The following is a 14,421-nucleotide window of genomic DNA, read 5'->3' as shown; positions in this document are numbered from 1 at the left end:
AATATATCCATCAACTGTTTTAGAAGACCATAACAGGATGGTTTAACATAAAAAAGGTAAATATTACTCACAGACATATGCTCTTTAGGGTTTTAGCGGGGGAAAATTAAGATAAAGCGAAATAATACAACAAACCATCGAAGCAGTGAGCCGGATCAATGCTTCATTGGTTCAAAGCAAAGCCACACCCCGCTCTACTTGGGGAGTGTCTGTCAGTGTTCTCACGAAGACAGGGAGGAGAAAGGTAGTGGCTCATGGCAAGCAGTAAACAGAGCGGAGAGGAAGGAAAATTCACACAGTCCCTTCCTCCGCAGTCCACGCAGACATTGCTGCTGCTTTGATTAGCGCAGAATGGGATGTTTCTTTGACAATGAGAGTATCATATTTCAGCCCCAAAACACATGTGACACCACGTGCGCACGCGTATGTGGTTAAATTTTCCAAATGACGGAAATCCGTCGTGGTGACGGAGAACTTTAACCCATGGCTTAGGGTCATTGTCAATTCAATTCATTTCATTTATATAGCACCAAATCACAACAAAGTTGCCTCAAGGCGCTTCACACAAGTAAGATCTAACCTTACTAACCCCCAGAGCAAGAACACAGGGGACAGTGGTAAAGCCCCTTTCACACCAGGCCCACTTCGAGTGGCGTCGTGCTGCATCATGACGACGCCACATGGATGCAACCTAATGCTGAGACGATGTAGCTCAATGCCACAACACCATGACGGACGCAAAGGATGAAGCGACTCGGACGCCAAAAATTAAATACGTTAAATTTTTTCTGCGTTGAGCACAGGACGCAGAAAGCAAGTGGTTTCAACACAAGTCAAAGCAATGGTACTCAACGTGACTGGAAGCCACACCCTCACAACACATCGTTACCCAACGCCAATCTATGATTCCTGCTGTGTTCCATTGTTCTCAAAGTATAAATCACGCAGGATTGTTTTTATACCGTGTAGACAATGCAGTAAAACTACACACTTAAAAAGAGCACAGAAAAAAAAGCTCATCCTGGATGCTGCTGCAGATCCTCACTCTTAAATTCTCTCACAACTGTGTTTAAATAAAGTCCATAAAAGTCCTGCTCACAGACTGATTGCCAGAGAGAGGATACAGGGGTCGAAATACATTTTTTAAACTTACTTGCACCAAAAAAAGTTACTTGCACAACCAAAAGTCAGTCTTATATCAACCTTAAAACTCCTCCTCTAATGTGTCAGACTCTTCCTCTCTGGGGAGAGTTTTCTGCTGCTGCTGGCCCCTCAGTTTTTTTTTTCCCACATGCGCGTGAACAAATCATCCATGAAGATTATTTTATTTATTAACTACCAGTGTTGCCACAGTTACTTTGAAAAAGTAATCCAATTACTGATTACTCCTTGAAAAAGTAACTTAGTTACTTTACTGATTACTCAATTGTAAAAGTAACTAAGTTAGATTACTAGTTACTTTTTTAGTTACTTTTCCCAGCTGCCGACAACAACCCTCTGCCACCTCAACATGACAATGATACCTGTTTTGCCAAAACTTACTTTATAGTCACCCTTTCTTGACTTCAATGAAAATAAATACTTGTTTTATAAAAAGTAAAATAAAGACCTCTTTCTTGACCTCATATTTAACTGTTTTTTTTATTTAACAGCACTGTAACAGTAAAACTTGCAATTTCGAACCTACATTGTTTATAAATGTAACTATTAAATTCATTCTAGCATTTTTCTAACATTTAAATTCTCTCTAAATATTTTACTTGTCGAAATTAATATTATTTTAAGTAGTATTAGTAGTAAAAAAAAGGCTTCAAAACTGGACCTTTAATCTAGGGGTGTTGTGAGGGGGGCACATCCCTCCCCCACGCCCCCATTCCATCTGGATTCGCCCCTACTTTGGCGTTTGAGCACAAAGAATGGATAACATTTATTTATGCAGAAAACGTGACCAGATTTACAGGTAAGAAAGTTTTGTGTTTTCACATCATGTGGTCCTCAGAAAGAGAGTTTAGGTGCATTTGAGTGGAAAATAGTTTTAGTTGTTGACGCGTCGCGGAGGATCAGCTGTTTTTAACGAGACGATACGGAGCGGCTCAGCTCAGCTCTAAATAAAGGAGGAAAAAAGTATAAAAATGTCTTTGTAAAGCTCAGTGCAGGTGTGCTGATCACCGTGCCTTAAGAGGAGACGACGAGTCGAGCAGCTGCAAAAAAACGTGGATGAAAAGCTCACAGCTCGCTTAAAGTGGGCAGTTCAGTCGAACCCCGACCTCCTGCCCACAGACCAAGTTTAATGCTGCTATCGACCCACAATGAAAAATAATAGTAACGCACAGTGACATGGAGAAGTAACTTTAATCTGATTACTGATTTGGAAAGATTAACGCGTTAGATTACTCGTTACTAAAAAAAGTGGTCAGATTAGAGTAACGTTACCGGCATCACTGTTAACTACACAGATGTATAATAAAACAAATGGTAACTGGTTTATCACACAATGATGACAGAGTTTGAGGGCAGAGACAGAGAGAGAACCGCAGCCATAAAGTTTTTATTTTTATTTTCTTTGTTTACATGTGCGCTCGCAAACAACAAATAGAGCACAGCAACTCGCTCCATGTGTGAGAGTCATAAAACGCAGGGAAAATGAAGACAACACACTGGAAATAGTTTTTTTCCTTATGTATTCCTTTACTGGTTCATTCTACTGGTGCTTATAGTTGATAAAACTTGGATAAAGTTACTTCTACCAGTGCTAGTGCAGTATAAATTTATGTGCACCGCTCGAATAATACATGCACAAACTAGCACATGCGCATACTATTTCTAGCCCTGGGACATGTCCACATAAAGTAAACGTCCTGACATCTCCAGTCCACTTATGGATGATTCATTCGCATGTACACGTGAACAATAAAAAAAAACAAAAAACAAATAAGGACAAAAAAGGACATAAGTCCTGCTCACAGACTGACTGTCAGAAACAGGACATGTCCACATCAAGTATAACTCCAGACATCTCCACATTTACTCACGGACAGTACTTTCGCATGCACATGCAGCTCGTGGTCAAAATAAGACAGATAAACTATAACAGAGCTCAGAGCGCACACCTGCAGCTCAGCACAAAGACAAATATAAACTAGAAGAGAAATCAGAGTGCACAGTGTGGCTGCAGCCAAACTGCCTGCAGATCCTCCTCTGCGTCATCACCTCCTCTCTGCCCCCCTTGCTGTGTGCACATGGCGCAGACATTCCTGCATCGTCACGACGCCACATGAAGCAACTCCAAGCAGGCCCAGTTGCATCGTGTCGTCATGACGCCAAGTAGAAGCAACCTGTGGCGCCGAGACGATGCAGCTCAGCGCCACAACAGCACGAGGGGTGCAAAGGACAAAGCAAATCGGACGCAAGCAAAAATTTAACAAACAAAAATTTGTTTAAATTATCCAAATGTTTTTGACTGTTAAACTTTGCTCACTTTACTAGCAAAAAAATATCAGACTGAAAGTTATCCGAACTAAATTTATCGGAAGATAATTGGTCTGATGATGGTTTTAAAACATATCTGAAAAGCTAATCTGCTAGCAAAAACATCTTAGCTTTGATAATTATCTACTAACTAAGCATGACACATGGTGCAAACTATTCCTTTTAAAAACCCCTTAACTCATCCAATAATTTGCATCACATTTTACAATAATTAGAGCAACTTTAAATTTTGACCCCTGTACAAACTGAAACTGACCTTTGTCACCATTCTTGCTGAACATTCAGTCATAGATAGTCCAAACTATACCTTTTTGAATATTTTTGCTCGAGCAAATGTGGTATAGCTTTTAATATGACTGGAACATTTTAAGATTTTGACTCCTGCGTACTTCATCAATTAACCCCTACCTGGCTGCCTACTGAAAACACTAGTGGCTAGTCGTTTTTGCGTTTTCCCCCCCCCCCAAAACAGTAACGTCTAAGGACTATTTGTGCCGACTTTCGTGCTTGTTTCACCATTTGAAGCATTCCTCTGTAAATAGTCTCTTATCTGCTGCACTATACGAGGACATACTTGCCGCACTAGGTTTAACTACTTTAGATGATAGAAGTACCAGAGGTGATTTAACAGTAATGAACAAAATTTTGCATTGCTATGAAAATGTAAATTATGAAATCTTCTTTGAAATGAGAAGATATGGCCCTAGAAGCCAAACCTTGAGGTCAAAAGGTGAAGACTGAACCTTAGAAAAGATTTCTTTACCAATAGAGCAACTGTATTATGGATTAGTTTGCCAAACGAAGTGGTTCTCTAACCAAGTGTTAACGCATTCAAAATGAATTATGATTTGTATTATATTTCCTAGGGTTCCTAGGGTTTGTAAGAGTAGAATGGGAGGCAGAGCCTTCAGCTTTCAGGCTCCTCTCCTGTGGAACCAGCTCCCAATTCAGATCAGGGAGACAGATACCCTCTCTACTTTTAAGATTAGGCTTAAAACTTTCCTTTTCGCTAAGGCTTATAGTTAGGGCTGGATCGGGTGACCCTGGACCATCCCTTGGTTATGTTGCTTTAGACGTAGACTGTGGGGGGGTTCCCATGATGCACTGTTTCTTTCTCTTTTTGCTCCGTATGCATCACTCTGCATTTAATCATTAGTGATCGATCTCTTTTTCCTGGTTCTTTCCCTCGGCCCCAGCCAGTCTCAGCGGAGGACTGCCCCTCCCTGGGCCTGGTTCTGCTGGAGGTTTCTTCCTGTTGAAAGGGAGTTTTTCCTTCCCACTGTGGCCAAGTGCTTGCTCATAGGGGGTCGTTTTGACCGTTGGGGTTTTTCAGAATTATTGTATGGCCTTGCCTTGCAATGTGGAGCGCCTTGGGGCAACTGTTTGTTGTGATTTGGCGCTATATAAGAAAAAAGTTGATTGATTGATTGAATGATTTCTGTGTAGGCTCTCAGTTGTCCAGGTGGTTTCCATAGTAGAGAAGCTTGAATCTTCGACTGGACTGGGTTATATATATATATATATATATATATATATATATATATATATATATACACACACACATATATATACATATATATATACTCAACAAAAATATAAACGCAACACTTTTGGTTTTGCTCCCATTTTTTATGAGATTAACTCAACGATCTAAAACTTTTTCCACATACACAATATCACCATTTCCCTCAAATACTGTGCACAAACCAGTCTAAATCTGTGATAGTGAGCACTTCTCCTTTGCTGAGATAATCCATCCCACCTCACAGGTGTGCCATATCAAGATGCTGATTAGACACCATGATTAGTGCACAGGTGTGCCTTAGACTGCCCACAATAAAAGGCCACTCTGAAAGGTGCAGTTTTGTTTTATTGGGGGGGGGGATACCAGTCAGTATCTGGTGTGACCACCATTTGCCTCATGCAGTGCAACACATCTCCTTCGCATAGAGTTGATCAGGTTGTCAATTGTGGCCTGTGGAATGTTGGTCCACTCCTCTTCAATGGCTGTGCAAAGTTGCTGGATAATGTCAGGAACTGGTACACGCTGTCGTATACGCTGGTCCAGAACATCCAAAACATGCTCAATGGGTGACATGTCCGGTGAGTATGCCGGCCATGCAAGAACTGGAACATTTTCAGCTTCCAAGAATTGTGTACAGATCCTTGCAACATGGGGCTGTGCATTATCCTGCTGCAACATGAGGTGATGTTCTTGGATGTATGGCACAACAATGGGCCTCAGGATCTTGTCACGGTATCTCTGTGCATTCAAAATGCCATCAATAAAATGCACCTGTGTTCTTCGTCCATAACAGACGCCTGCCCCTACCCCACCGCCACCATGGGCCACTCGATCCACAACACTGACATCAGAAAACCGCTCACCCACACGACACCACACACGCTGTCTGCCATCTGCCCTGGACAGTGTGAACCGGGATTCATCCGTGAAGAGGGTCTTTGTCACCTGGTACCTGGTGAGATTGCATCAGAATTTTGGCTCTCTGTTGGGACTGTTTACACAGAGACTGCTACCTGCTGCTTTGGACTTTGAACTAATAGTCTTTTTCAAGACTTTTTTACTTTTTTACCTTTTTATTTTTTTTTTTTTTTTTTTTTTTTTTTTTTTACTTTTTTACTTGACTCTACTGGTGGTCGGCTCTCACTGCGGTATTGTATCACTTCTTGTTCCGGAGCACAGCGGTGTTTTTCTGTATCTGTTAGCTGTTTGATCTGCGCAGTTAGATTGATCTAGTTATCTAGATTACGATTTGTTTCCCAGTGTAATCTTTACGTGCCTTAACTAAAGCACTCCTTCTGCTGAATCACCTCTAAATTATTTACACATTATTCGCTTTGCGTGTTTTTAGGAATCCGCTAGCTTAGCGTAGCTACTAGCTCTTAGCCGATTTAGCATGGCGGCTTCTCCTGTCTCTCCCGCACTTTTCTGCTCTGGGTGTGAAATGTTTAGTTATTCCTCGGCCTCCTTTAGCAGTAATGGTACTTGTAATAAGTGTAGCTTATTCGTAGCTTTGGAGGCCAGGCTGGGCGAATTGGAGACTCGGCTCCGCACCGTGGAAAATTCTACAGCTAGCAAGGCCCCTGTAGTCGGTGCGGACCAAGGTAGCTTAGCCGCCGTTAGTTCCCCCCTGGCAGATCCCGAGCAGCCGGGAAAGCAGGCCGACTGGGTGACTGTGAGGAGGAAGCGTAGCCCTAAACAGAAGCCCCGTGTACACCGCCAACCCGTTCACATCTTTAACCGTTTTTCCCCACTCGACGATACACCCGCCGAGGATCAAACTCTGGTTATTGGCGACTCTGTTTTGAGAAATGTGAAGTTAGCGACACCAGCAACCATAGTCAATTGTCTTCCGGGGGCCAGAGCAGGCGACATTGAAGGAAATTTGAAACTGCTGGCTAAGGCTAAGCGTAAATTTGGTAAGATTGTAATTCACGTCGGCAGTAATGACACCCGGTTACGCCAATCGGAGGTCACTAAAATTAACATTGAATCGGTGTGTAACTTTGCAAAAACAATGTCGGACTCTGTAGTTTTCTCTGGGCCCCTCCCCAATCAGACCGGGAGTGACATGTTTAGCCGCATGTTCTCCTTGAATTGCTGGCTGTCTGAGTGGTGTCCAAAAAATGAGGTGGGCTTCATAGATAATTGGCAAAGCTTCTGGGGAAAACCTGGTCTTGTTAGGAGAGACGGCAGCCATCCCACTTTGGATGGAGCAGCTCTCATTTCTAGAAATCTGGCCAATTTTCTTAAATCCTCCAAACCGTGACTATCCAGGGTTGGGACCAGGAAGCAGAGTTGTAGTCTTACACACCTCTCTGCAGCTTCTCTCCCCTGCCATCCCCTCATTACCCCATCCCCGTAGAGACGGTGCCTGCTCCCAGACTACCAATAACCAGCAAAAATCTATTTAAGCATAAAAATTCAAAAAGAAAAAATAATATAGCACCTTCAACTGCACCACAGACTAAAACAGTTAAATGTGGTCTATTAAACATTAGGTCTCTCTCTTCTAAGTCCCTGTTGGTAAATGATATAATAATTGATCAACATATTGATTTATTCTGCCTAACAGAAACCTGGTTACAGCAGGATGAATATGTTAGTTTAAATGAGTCAACACCCCCGAGTCACACTAACTGTCAGAATGCTCGTAGCACGGGCCGGGGTGGAGGATTAGCAGCAATCTTCCATTCCAGCTTATTAATTAATCCAAAACCCAGACAGAGCTTTAATTCATTTGAAAGCTTGTCTCTTAGTCTTGTCCATCCAAATTGGAAGTCCCAAAAACCAGTTTTATTTGTTATTATCTATCGTCCACCTGGTCGTTACTGTGAGTTTCTCTGTGAATTTTCAGACCTTTTGTCTGACTTAGTGCTTAGCTCAGATAAGATAATTATAGTGGGCGATTTTAACATCCACACAGATGCTGAGAATGACAGCCTCAACACTGCATTTAATCTATTATTAGACTCTATTGGCTTTGCTCAAAAAGTAAATGAGTCCACCCACCACTTTAATCATATCTTAGATCTTGTTCTGACTTATGGTATGGAAATAGAAGACTTAACAGTATTCCCTGATAACTCCCTTCTGTCTGATCATTTCTTAATAACATTTACATTTACTCTGATGGACTACCCAGCAGTGGGGAATAAGTTTCATTACACTAGAAGTCTTTCAGAAAGCGCTGTAACTAGGTTTAAGGATATGATTCCTTCTTTATGTTCTCTAATGCCATATACCAACACAGTGCAGAGTAGCTACCTAAACTCTGTAAGGGAGATAGAGTATCTCGTTAATAGTTTTACATCCTCATTGAAGACAACTTTGGATGCTGTAGCTCCTCTGAAAAAGAGAGCTTTAAATCAGAAGTGTCTGACTCCGTGGTATAACTCACAAACTCGTAGCTTAAAGCAGATAACCCGTAAGTTGGAGAGGAAATGGCGTCTCACTAATTTAGAAGATCTTCACTTAGCCTGGAAAAAGAGTCTGTTGCTCTATAAAAAAGCCCTTCGTAAAGCTAGGACATCTTTCTACTCATCACTAATTGAAGAAAATAAGAACAACCCCAGGTTTCTTTTCAGCACTGTAGCCAGGCTGACAAAGAGTCAGAGCTCTATTGAGCTGAGTATTCCATTAACTTTAACTAGTAATGACTTCATGACTTTCTTTGCTAACAAAATTTAACTATTAGAGAAAAAATTACTCATAACCATCCCAAAGACGTATCGTTATCTTTGGCTGCTTTCAGTGATGCCGGTATTTGGTTAGACTCTTTCTCTCCGATTGTTCTGTCTGAGTTATTCTCATTAGTTACTTCATCCAAACCATCAACATGTTTATTAGACCCCATTCCTACCAGGCTGCTCAAGGAAGCCCTACCATTATTTAATGCTTCGATCTTAAATATGATCAATCTATCTTTGTTAGTTGGCTATGTACCACAGGCTTTTAAGGTGGCAGTAATTAAACCATTACTTAAAAGCCATCACTTGACCCAGCTATCTTAGCTAATTATAGGCCAATCTCCAACCTTCCTTTTCTCTCAAAAATTCTTGAAAGGGTAGTTGTAAAACAGCTAACTGATCATCTGCAGAGGAATGGTCTATTTGAAGAGTTTCAGTCAGGTTTTAGAATTCATCATAGTACAGAAACAGCATTAGTGAAGGTTACAAATGATCTTCTTATGGCCTCGGACAGTGGACTCATCTCTGTGCTTGTTCTGTTAGATCTCAGTGCTGCTTTTGATACTGTTGACCATAAAATTTTATTACAGAGATTAGAGCATGCCATAGGTATTAAAGGCACTGCGCTGCGGTGGTTTGAATCATATTTGTCTAATAGATTACAATTTGTTCATGTAAATGGGGAATCTTCTTCACAGACTAAAGTTAATTATGGAGTTCCACAAGGTTCTGTGCTAGGACCAATTTTATTCACTTTATACATGCTTCCCTTAGGCAGTATTATTAGACGGTATTGCTTAAATTTTCATTGTTACGCAGATGATACCCAGCTTTATCTATCCATGAAGCCAGAGGACACACACCAATTAGCTAAACTGCAGGATTGTCTTACAGACATAAAGACATGGATGACCTCTAATTTCCTGCTTTTAAACTCAGATAAAACTGAAGTTATTGTACTTGGCCCCACAAATCTTAGAAACATGGTGTCTAACCAGATCCTTACTCTGGATGGCATTACCCTGACCTCTAGTAATACTGTGAGAAATCTTGGAGTCATTTTTGATCAGGATATGTCATTCAAAGTGCATATTAAACAAATATGTAGGACTGCTTTTTTGCATTTACGCAATATCTCTAAAATCAGAAAGGTCTTGTCTCAGAGTGATGCTGAAAAACTAATTCATGCATTTATTTCCTCTAGGCTGGACTATTGTAATTCATTATTATCAGGTTGTCCTAAAAGTTCCCTAAAAAGCCTTCAGTTAATTCAAAATGCTGCAGCTAGAGTACTGACGGGGACTAGAAGGAGAGAGCATATCTCACCCATATTGGCCTCTCTTCATTGGCTTCCTGTTAATTCTAGAATAGAATTTAAAATTCTTCTTCTTACTTATAAGGTTTTGAATAATCAGGTCCCATCTTATCTTAGGGACCTCGTAGTACCATATTACCCCAATAGAGCGCTTCGCTCTCAGACTGCAGGCTTACTTGTAGTTCCTAGGGTTTGTAAGAGTAGAATGGGAGGCAGAGCCTTCAGCTTTCAGGCTCCTCTCCTGTGGAACCAGCTCCCAATTCAGATCAGGGAGACAGACACCCTCTCTACTTTTAAGATTAGGCTTAAAACTTTCCTTTTGCTAAAGCTTATAGTTAGGGCTGGATCAGGTGACCCTGAACCATCCCTTAGTTATGCTGCTATAGACGTAGACTGCTGGGGGGTTCCCATGATGCACTGTTTCTTTTTCTTTTGCTCTGTATGCACCACTCTGCATTTAATCATTAGTGATCGATCTCTGCTCCCCTCCACAGCATGTCTTTTTCCTGGTTCTCTCCCTCAGCCCCAACCAGTCCCAGCAGAAGACTGCCCCTCCCTGAGCCTGGTTCTGCTGGAGGTTTCTTCCTGTTAAAAGGGAGTTTTTCCTTCCCACTGTAGCCAAGTGCTTGCTCACAGGGGGTCGTTTTGACCGTTGGGGTTTTACATAATTATTGTATGGCCTTGCCTTACAATATAAAGCGCCTTGGGGCAACTGTTTGTTGTGATTTGGCGCTATATAAAAAAATTGATTGATTGATTGATTGATTGAAGAGAACACCTCTCCAACGTGCCAAATGCCAGCGAATGTGAGCATTTGCCCACTCAAGTCGGTTACGACGACGAACTGGAGTCAGGTCGAGACCCCAATGAGGACGACGAGCATGCAGATGAGCTTCCCTGAGACGGTTTCTGACAGTTTGTGCAGAAAATCTTTGGTTATGCAAACTGATTGTTTCAGCAGCTGTCCGAGTGGCTGGTCTCAGACGATCTTGGAGGTGAACATGCTGGATGTGGAGGTCCTGGGCTGGTGTGGTTACACGTGGTCTGCGGTTGTGAGGCTGGTTGGATGTACTGCCTTTGGAGACGGCTTATGGTAGAGAAATGAACATTCAATACACGAGCAACAGCTCTGGTTGACATTCCTGCTGTCAGCATGCCAATTGCACGCTCCCTCAAATCTTGTGACATATGTGGCATTGTGCTGTGTGATAAAACTGCACCTTTCAGAGTGGCCTTTTATTGTGGGCAGTCTAAGGCACACCTATGCACTAATCATGGTGTCTAATCAGCATCTTGATATGGCACACCCGTGAGGTGGGATGGATTATCTCAGCAAAGGAGAAGTGCTCACTATCACAGATTTAGACTGGTTTGTGAACAATATTTGAGGGAAATGGTGATATTTTGTATGTGGAAAAAGTTTTAGATCTTTGAGTTCATCTCATACAAAATGGGAGCAAAACCAAAAGTGTTGCATTTATATTTTGAGTATATATATATAGAGAGGTTATTTGTATTATAGTAAGATCACCAGGTTTTAACAATGGTTCTTAATATATTTTATGATTGTTATGATGCCTCATTGTATACAATTATGCATACTTATTTTACACAATAAAATGAATTACGAATTATTTTCTTGTAGACGGATGTGGTCTTTTGATTTTTTTTTTTCCCAAAAACTCAATCCCGGCTTCCTTTATCAGTTTCTTCCGATAAGTTAAATTCTCATTTTTTCATCCTGTTTTAGTATTTTGTTTTTGAAACACGGCGTGACGCGGGTTCCGGAGTCCAGACAGCCTCTGAATCATTTAAATTAACAGTCAAAGTAATGAATTAACTTCATAACACATTAAAGCTTTTACTAATAAAGTTAGTTCTTTCTGTCGATCGACGAGCCACTTCGGATCATTTCTCCGCCTGAGCTAACCATGCTAATATGTTAGCTCAGTGAAGCGACAGCAAACAAAAACAAAACCAACCAGTGGCCTCACTCCCGCCGAGGGTCGGTAGTATTCTCAAAATTCGAAGAAAGACGAAGGTTTCTGCAGAAAAATGAACTTAATGCAGAGTCACAGCGACGCGTTTCAAGCTAACGTTAGCATGTTCATGACTGCACGTTGTTAGCGGAGACTTCAGCACAGCAGTGGCAGCAAAGATCAAGTGTTCATGATACCTCAATACAGAACTTTGTCGTTAATCAACTTCTGCTCTGGACCGACTTCAAAGTGGTCAGCTTTAAAAGTTTTTTTTTCTTTCTCCAGCTTCAGATCGACGACACCGAAGAGGGAAAACTGCAGTGAGCATAATGACGCACATTCATGCGTCAGACGTCATCATCTCCCCCTTTCTTCTTCTTCTTCTTCTTCTTCTTCTAGTGGAATTCCGGCAGGCTATACGCTGGCGTGCGCAATGCTGCCCTCTGTTATAATTCCGTTGTTGCACTATTTCTGTGTAGGCTCTCAGTTGTCCAGGTGGTTTCCATAGTAGAGAAGCTTGAATCTTCGACTGGACTGGGATGCTTGACGCGAGGACGTTTCGCTTCAAATCGCAGAAGCTTCCTCAGCTAAAATTCTTGCTCTGGAAGTCTGACTTCTGTCTGACTCTTGTAGAGACAAATGAACAGAAGCCAACAAAAGCTGGAGTTTTAAACCTAACCAGACCCCTCCTACTGAGAGGCAGACTGCTATAGGCTAGTGCAGAGGTGGCCAAGTTCGGTCCTCGAGAGCCACATTCCTGACACTCTTAGTCGTCTCCCTGCTCCAACACACCTGAATCCAATGAAAGACTCGTTAGCAGACTTTTAATGAGCCTTTCATTGGATTCAGGTGTGTTGGAGCAGGGAGACGACTAAGAGTGTCAGGAAGGTAGAACTTGAGGACCGAACTTGGGCACCCCTGGGCTAGTGACTAAACAATAGCTCTAATTAGCAACTATTGTGCTCTAGTTAGCACTCTCCTAATGACAGGGCAGCTGTCCCTCCTAATGATGGGATGGATGCCTTTCTTGATGGCTCCCTTGAAGACTCTCCTGATGACGTGGATGACTCATTACCATGAACAAAAGACTGAAGCTCCTTTGACCTGAGTACCCCATTGTAAACAGGGGATAAAGCGTGTCTCAGACCCCCTCCCCGGTTAAGGCTGGGTTTCAAACGTTTCACAAAGAATGCCTCCTTGACCCCTCTCTCAAACCATTTCTTCTCTCTGGCTAATATTTTAACTTCCTTGTCCTCAAACGTGTGGTTAGTGTCTTTAAGGTGGAGATGAACTGCACACTGAGGTCCACTGGCACCCTCTCTGTGGTGCTGAAAAGACTATACCAGCACCCGGAGCTGCTTACTGACCTGAACTGATGGCTGACAAGAAAAATAAAGTCTCCCCCTGTGCTCCCCCTCCCATTCTTCCTGCCACTGATTTTGGAAATACCTGCTGCATACGAGGTCTGTCCATAAAGTATTGTACCTTTTTATTTATTTTTTTAAACTATATGGATTTGATTCATATGTTTTCACGTCAGGCAAGCTTGAACCGTTGTGCGCATGCGTGAGTTTTTCCATGCCTGTCGGTGACGTCATTCGCCTGTGAGCACGCCTTGTGGAAGGAGTGGTCCCGCCCCGTCGTCGGATTTTCATTGTCTGGAAATGGCGGAATGATTTGGGGTTTTTTTCCATCAGAATTTTTTCAGAACCTGTTAGAGACTGGCACCTGGAAACTATTTGAAAAATTTATCTGGCTTTCGGTGAAAATTTTACGGGCTTCACAGAGAATAAGGTCTGTTAGTACAGCTTTAAGGACCCCTTTAAGGACGCTCAGCGCGCCGCGCTCCGAGCTGCGATGACACGGCACAAGCCACCGGACCATTTCTGAGCTGATGGCTCTGTGGATACGAGACCGTCGTGTGCTCTTTCTCTGGTTATCACAAGAGCTGGACATCAGCCATTTTCTGGCAGATTTCACTTTTAGCAAGAGATTTTCTCATGGAAAGTCGCGCGGAGGCTTCGCGCGTCACGACCGATTCGCTTTGGAAGCAAGACAAAGGAACACCTCCGTTTCGGTGTGTCAGAGGACAAGTTTGGACATGTCCAGCTCTCCACAATTTCACTGATACTTACTGGACTGGTAAGCATTGAAAATTTTGATGGAAAAAACCCCCAAATCATTCCGCCATTTCCAGACAATGAAAATCCGACGACGGGGCGGGACCACTCCTTCCACAAGGCGTGCTCACAGGCGAATGATGTCACCGACAGGCGTGGAAAAACTCACGCATGCGCACAAGGGTTCAAGCTTGTCTGACGTGAAAACATATGAATCAAATCCATATAGTTAAAAAAAAAAAAAAGATACAATACTTTATGGACAGACCTCGCATGCTATAACACTTGTGCTTCCCCAGTGCGAGGT

At 42.3% G+C, this 14,421-nt stretch overlaps 1 protein-coding gene across 3 annotated transcripts in view; it reads right to left on the bottom strand.

The window, feature by feature from the left end:
* The window catches only part of nup98 (nucleoporin 98 and 96 precursor), a 64,193-nt gene extending 51,841 nt beyond the window's left edge, over window positions 1-12,352 (bottom strand). For all 3 annotated transcript variants that reach the window (XM_034177597.1, XM_034177599.1, XM_034177600.1), the window contains exon 1: window positions 12,192-12,352. The gene's annotated coding sequence lies outside the window, so the exon portion shown is untranslated. The remainder of the gene's footprint in view (window positions 1-12,191) is intronic.
* Window positions 12,353-14,421: the final 2,069 nt, after the last annotated feature.

This window comes from Thalassophryne amazonica, chromosome 9, assembly GCF_902500255.1.
Source record: "Thalassophryne amazonica chromosome 9, fThaAma1.1, whole genome shotgun sequence".
Lineage (NCBI taxonomy): Eukaryota > Metazoa > Chordata > Actinopteri > Batrachoidiformes > Batrachoididae > Thalassophryne > Thalassophryne amazonica.
Note: the sequence above shows the minus strand (reverse complement) of the source record. Positions and strands in the feature narration are given on the sequence as shown.